The 6547-nt window shown below is 60.3% G+C and overlaps 1 protein-coding gene across 1 annotated transcript in view; it reads left to right on the top strand.

Moving 5' to 3' along the window:
- Window positions 1-3162: 3162 nt before the first annotated feature.
- TNK2 (tyrosine kinase non receptor 2) overlaps window positions 3163-6547 on the top strand; it is a 41848-nt gene continuing 38463 nt past the window's right edge. Inside the window, exon 1 of the mRNA XM_070072277.2 lies at window positions 3163-3985. The gene's annotated coding sequence lies outside the window, so the exon portion shown is untranslated. The remainder of the gene's footprint in view (window positions 3986-6547) is intronic.

The following is a 6547-nucleotide window of genomic DNA, read 5'->3' as shown; positions in this document are numbered from 1 at the left end:
CACCTACTTTGCTAAGCATTATTGTAGTTGTTTGTGCTTTGAATAAAAACCCCTGTTGTGGAGTTTGCTGATGTGTGGTGGAGGGGGTGAGGGGGGAGGAGGTCAGATAGTTAAAAATAAACAGTGAGTATGAAGGTCATGTTAGAAGGTTGGTAAAAATCTCAATTACATTTTGGCGGTCTTCTGGGGGTACTGGTATTTCTATATCTTGATTTGGGTGCAAGTTGCACTTTGCATGCATGTTATACTTCAATAAAAAGTTAAAAAAATTGGGGGTGGATGTTGTGACCGAGTGGGTGCCCACATCCCATAGTGCTGGCTCACGCCCTGGATGTTCTGCTTCCGGTCCAGCTTCCTGCTAATGCATCCTGGGAGGCCGTGGATGATGGCTGAAGTGCTGAGTCCCTGCCACCCATGTGGGAGACCCAGACGGGAGTTCCAGGCCTGCGGCTTTGGCCTGGCCCAGCCCTGGCTGTTGTGGGCATTTGGGGAGTGAACCAACAAAGTAAGGTCTCTTGCTCTTGCTTTCAAGTAGATGAAAATAAACATTTTCTAAAAGTTCAGAAAATTCTGACATTTTCAAGTTGATTATTGACCTTTCATTTAAAAAAGTAAAAATCCATTAGATTCAGTTCGCCTCTCGCAAATGGGTTGGGAGAATAATTTTTAATACTTTGTTCTATTTTAAAAGGCATATCAGAACAAAAAAGCATCAGCTCAATCACCTAGCGACGTCCAGCTCCCTTGGCGGAGCGCCTGCTCGCGGGTGTGAGCCCGATGCCCAGCACCCCAGCAGTGCCTGCCTTGCGCCCTTGCTACCTTGCCTCAGTGTACTCAGCGCACGGTGGAGGTTCTTGCAGGCACCACCCAAGGCCTCCCTCGAGCAGCTGGGCCCACCTCCGCCTGGAGCCAGCCCTGACAAGCCCTTCTTGCAGAGTCACTGTGCTGTGGGCACAGTGAGTCCCAGATCTGGGAGGAGGCTGGCACAGGCACGTTAGAGCAGCCACCTCTCCGCATCCCGAGCCCTCTGGTTCCTGCCTAGGCCCTGCTTCCTCCACCACACAGTCGGCTCCCTGGCTGCTCCCTCTCTCAGTGTCTATGCAGCCACCAGTACCAGAGTCACAGGGCAGCGTAGAGATGGGACAGACACACAGCTCGTGTTCAACACTGGCGGGGGCCACCCAGGAGGTCCAGCCTAAGCTCCAGAGAAACCTTGCAATGAGGATGCAGAGGGGCCAAGGATCTGCTCTAGAGGGAACCTGGAGGAGAAGTGAGCGAGTGCAGGCCTGGGCTCCCCTAAGAGAATCACATGGAAGTGCTCTGACCTCTAGCCTTGTTTGATTTGGAGCTTGATCTACTGGCAGGGAGCTTTGCTCCAATCTGTTGATCGCTAAAATCCAGTTAGTCCCGATGCTTCCTGAAGCAAGGCTTGCTGTGCCTCAGCCTCTAACCATGTAGAGCCTCCGTTCTCAGCTGCAAGATGGCGATGGTGATATATACCTACTGCATTGAGTTGTTGGGCAGAGTGGATAAAGAAGGAAGGAAAAGTGCAGGACTTCCCCACAGGAGGGCTGCAAAAGCCTTAGTAAGTGTCATCTCCCAGCGGCCCGGGTGAGGGAGCTTGGAGAGAAGCCTCTCTGGTTTTCTCTGAGTTTCTCCCCTGTGGCCAGGCAACAAGTGAGAAGGTCCTGGGCTGGCTGTGGGTTGGGGTCCTGCCTTGTCCCAGCCGGTCTCTTGGCTGAGACGGGTGACTCCGGGGGGGGGGGGGGGGCGGCCTTTGCACGTAGTGCTGTCAGATGATTTAGTAGAAAATTGCCAAGTACCATGATTCAAATCCACTCCAATCAGACCCCGTGTCAATTCGTCATTGCCCTCCTGTCCCCTGGCCATGGCCCTTGGGCCCAGCGCTGGACAAGCAGGGCCCAGAGACAGCTGTTCCCACACGGGTCCTCGTGTCTGCTCCTTTTCTACGAGACCCATTTTATGGACGATGCTGACATTGAATGGCCCCAGCCATTGGGTTCTGAGTCTCTCTGCCCAGGGCTGCCTCCAAGTGGGTGAAGACCGGCTCTGCAGGTACCCTGTCGTGGGGAGTGCGTGCTCTGAGTTCCCCTGATGGTGGGGAGAAGGCATAGGGTTCACGAAGGATAGCGCAGGTGGGCCCCTTAGCCTAGGACGCGTTCTGCTGAACGCCCCAGAGGGAACTGTCACAGGCCTCTTTCAGCCATCGGCCCCAAGGGAGAGCGCGGGGGATGGAGGGGCATGGCCAAGGTCCTGGCCTCAGGCCTGCTACAGGGAAGTCAGGATCAGAGTCCCACCCTCGCTGGACGTGGCCCTGGACAGCTGCCCATCCAACCTCCTCACTGGCGAGGCAAAGCCACAGAGGCGAGAGAATGGCGGATTCTCGCCGCAATGCTCCTCCACTGGGCCTCGCTGATTCCGTGGGACCTCCCCAGCTGCTGCTTCGCCGCTCCCCGCTCTGACACCACAGGAAGGAACAACACCGACCGCAGGGCGTCGGGGGGCGGAAAGGGAGGACGGGCCGGGGAAACTGAGGGCATTGCGAAAAGGGGAGGAGTAACGGGCCCGGGGCCTTTTAAGAGGGCGGAGTCAACGCCGCCGGCCCCGCCCTCCAGGGGCGGCGCAGGCGCAGGCGTGCTCCGGGAACCAGGGCTGGAGGGCGGGCCCTCGCTGGCTGGCAGCGGGCGCGCGGGGCCGCAGCACCTGCGGGGGCCGGCGCGGGGCGCGGCGCCCGGCGGGCGGACGTTGACGCCCGCAGGCGAGGGCAGGGAGGCGGGCCCGGGACGCGGGGGTGGCCCGGAGGACGGGACTCGGCAGCTCCCTCCTCGGGGGAACGGGGCGGAAGGAGCCGGGCGAGGTGGGGGGGCGGCGGTGTGAGCGGGCGCCGAGGCAGCACCATCTGGAGGGGCGGGAGCGCGCGGCCTCTGGGGGGCAGGCGAGTGCGCTGGGCCGTGGGGGCGGGTGGCCCCCGGCGGGGAGCGCAGGAGGAGCGCGGCGGGCTGAGCCCCGCGCTGCCGGAGCAGCAGCCGCAGCGCGTCGGGGTTCTCAGCTGGGGCCCGCAGCAGCTCCGCGGGCTGAAGCTCGGCGTGGAGGAGCAGGGCGGGGTGGGTCCGGCCGTGCAGGAGGAGGGCGGGGTGGGTCCGGGGGTTCAGGAGCGGGGCGGCCGAGGCCACGAGCCCAGTCTGGGGGTGGTGTGGGGGCCGCCGGACGGCGCGGACTGGAGGCGCCCGGCGCCGTGGACGGGCTCGGCGAGCTGGCCAGTGGCGCAGGAGGAGGGGTTGGGGCCCCGCAAGCAGCACCAGGAGAAGGGGGGTGGCAGCCCCGCAGTGCAGGAGCGGGGCGAGGCCCGCGCCGGGGTGCAGGAGCGGGGGGAGGGGATCCCGCGCAGGCTGCTGCAGCAGCCCGAGCCCGAGTTAGGGGACCGCGAGCGCGAGCGCGGGCTGGGACTCGAAAGTTGCGGCGAGCAGGGGGAGCGGAACTGGGAGAGCTGCGGCCACCCCGGCCGGGAGGCGGTGGTCTTGGGGGAGGCCCCCGAGCCCGGAGACCGGCCGGAGCTGGTGGGCAGGGCCCGGCTTGTGGGGCCCCGGGGGCCTGAGGGAGAGGGGCGCCCAGGGGTGCAGGAAGCAAATTGGCTGCCCGGGGTGCAGGAGGGGCAGGTGGTCCAGGCTGTGCAGGAAACGCACCTAAACGGGAAGGGAGCCCAGGCGGGAGAGGGTCCCCCCGAGGGGCTCAGGACCCGCAGGCGCCGGCGGCGGAGGAGGTGGTGACTGGGGCATCGCCTGCCTGGCACCAGGATCATACTTCCAGAGCCGAGGGGGCGTGCAGCATGTAGGCATTTGGGGAGTGGGGCGCTTTGGAAGTTATTTCCCGGAGGGTAAGAGGTGGCCTGCAAGGGTCGGCTTCTGCCCCCTCAGCCTGGGCATCGTCGAAGCTGTGTCTGCAGGGAGGCGGCCACAGGCGGCAGGTAAGCAAGCCCAGTTCTGTTCTCGGCTGGAGTTACTGTGGGGAGGGTGGTCTCCAGGCTGTCTGGGGTGGCGGGAAGCAGTGCTGTTTTCAGTAAGGCAGCCTCCGCCCCCCTCTCCCCGCCCCAGCTGGTGTCTCGCAGCCAGAGTGATGGGGCATCTCCTTGAGTCTAGAGCAGAGGTGAGACCAGCCGGCAGGCTGCTAGGTGTGGGCGGCAAGGACTAGCCCCGGGTTGAAGTCGCAGGGGAGCTAGTCACCTCTCTGCCTGCCTACCCGTGGGGCTGGCAGTGCCTCTGTACCAAGGCTGGGTTGGCGCTCTCAGCACAGGTTGCTTCAAGCCCTCAAAACATTCCAGAGGAGGGAAGAGGGCAGCGATGCCTTAACAGAGCCTCATCTTGTAACCCTGCTGGCCATGTGAGCCGAGATGCTGAGTGTGGCCACCAGTGGCTTGGGCACGAACCTGGCCTGCTCCTGCCACGCTGTCTTGTCACAGCTGATTTATTCCGAGGGCACAGAGCCAACCTGAAGAGCAGGCAGAGAGCAACACGTTGCTCTCTGGCTCTGCTGGTGACCCCAGGAGCCCAAAGAGGTGTGAGAGGAGGGCGGCCCTGCACTGCTGCATTCTGGACCGCTGCTCGGGTCGCCGGCCGGCCCCGCTGCGCTCAGCCTGGAGGTGGGCTCGCAGGGACCGGGGGCTGGACGGGGCTGGGCGCTGTATTCTCGCCCAGGGGGACTCCGGCTGGCCGGCTTCTGGGCTTACCCTCCTAGGGCTGTTCACTGCCTGCTCCCCTAGCCCTCTGTGGTGGGGTGGGTGGGTACAGAATTGCTGCCTCCATCACAACTTCTCTGCACCTCTACCCCAGCCCAGGTTGTGGCTGTGAGGGCCCCTAGACCCCTGGCCCGGAACCAGACTGGGTGGAGCTGGTGTGCTCCTTTGGGGGCAGGAGTGCTGGAGGAGCCGGTTAGCCCGCTCCTCCTGCAGACCCAAACCCGTCTGTCAGCTTCATCCCGTGCCTGTCACACTGGCACGCCAAACACTCACGCACCGCAAGTTCAGCTGCCTGGCCCTTCTAGAATGGCCAGAGTGGTTCTGGCTCGCGGGCGTCAGCCGAGAGAATTGTCTGTTTGGAATATGTGCACACAGGCAGATGTCTCCTGCTTCGTTCAGGTGGGCCGTTTTCAATTTGGGGTGTATGAAGCCGAGGAGAAAGGCACAGGCACCGGGCAGATCGTTTTTGATATGGTCACACACTTAGCCGGGCTTCAGCGTGCTTGCCTGTGTGGCTGGTTGGGTCAGTGCCTGCAGCGTCCTCAGAGCAGGGGGCTCCGGCCCATCCCGCCGGGAGCCCTGGCTGGCAGGTGTAGAGGTTCCGTCGCTCCCAGACCTGTTCCTCTGGCCCCTAAAACCTGAGATTATCACCGCGCTTTGCTTTTTCTGGAAGGAAGAGTGTTGTGTTGTGTTGTTTTTAATAACAGCTTTGAGGTATAATGGCATATGGTAAATGGAACATTTTTTAAAACATGCAATTTAATATTTGAACATGTATACACCCAAGAAAGGTGGTGAACATACCCCTTATTCCCAAATCCCCCAAAAGTTCTCGTGCCCCCTGGGAACCCCTCTCTCCCACCCCTTCTCCACCATCGCCCCTCGCCAGGTAGCAGGTTGCTCAGCTTTCTGTCGCTATACGCGTGTTCACAGTAAATGGAATAAAATAGCACGTGCTCTCTTTCTGCCTGGCTTCTTTCATTCAGCGTAATTATTTTGACACTCGTCCGTGTTGCGGCTTTCTCAGTTGTTCATTCCTTTCTGTGGCTGAGTAGTGTGCTGCATGGGTGTGCCACTGTCTGTCTATCCATTTCCCGTTGATGGGTTGTTTGCAGTTTTTGGTTATTACAAACAATATTGCTGTGAATGTTTATGTTAGTCTTTGTATGGACACACACTTAGGTAAATGCCTGGGACCAGGGTGGCCGAATCATTTGGTAGGTGAATATTTTAACTTTTAAGAAATTGCGAGGGGCTGGTGTTGTGGGATGGTGAGCTAAGCTGCTGCTTGTGATGCCAGCAACCCATATCAGTGCTGGTTCCAGTCCCGGCTGCTTCACTTCTGGTCCAGCTCCCTGCTTATAATGTGCCTGGGAAAGCAGTGGAGGATGGCCCAGGTGCTTGGGATGCTGCCACCCATATCGGAGACCCAGATGGAGTTCCTAGCTCCTGGCTTTGGCCTAACCTAGACCTGGCTGCCGTGGGCGTTTAGGCAGTGAACCAACAGATCTGTTCTTGCCCCCCACCCCCAACCTTAAAAGAAGAAAACACCACGAAACTACCAGACTATCTTCCAAAGTGGTTGCACAATTTTGCACACCCACTGGCTGTGTGTGCATGTTCTGTTCTGTCAACACGTGGCGTGGCCAGGCGCTCATTCTGGGCGTTCTACTGTGTCTGTGGCAGTATCTCATTAGGGCTTTAATTTGTGTTTCCTTTATGACTGATGTAGTTGATCATCTTTTCATGTGCTCACCTGCCGTCTCTGTATCTTGGGTGACGAGTCTCCTCGGG

The sequence above is a fragment of the Oryctolagus cuniculus genome, chromosome 4 (assembly GCF_051225735.1).
Source record: "Oryctolagus cuniculus isolate XC-2025 breed Fujian yellow rabbit chromosome 4, ASM5122573v1, whole genome shotgun sequence".
Lineage (NCBI taxonomy): Eukaryota > Metazoa > Chordata > Mammalia > Lagomorpha > Leporidae > Oryctolagus > Oryctolagus cuniculus.
The sequence above is the reverse complement of the archived record's forward strand: the minus strand, read 5'-3'. Positions and strand labels throughout refer to the sequence as shown.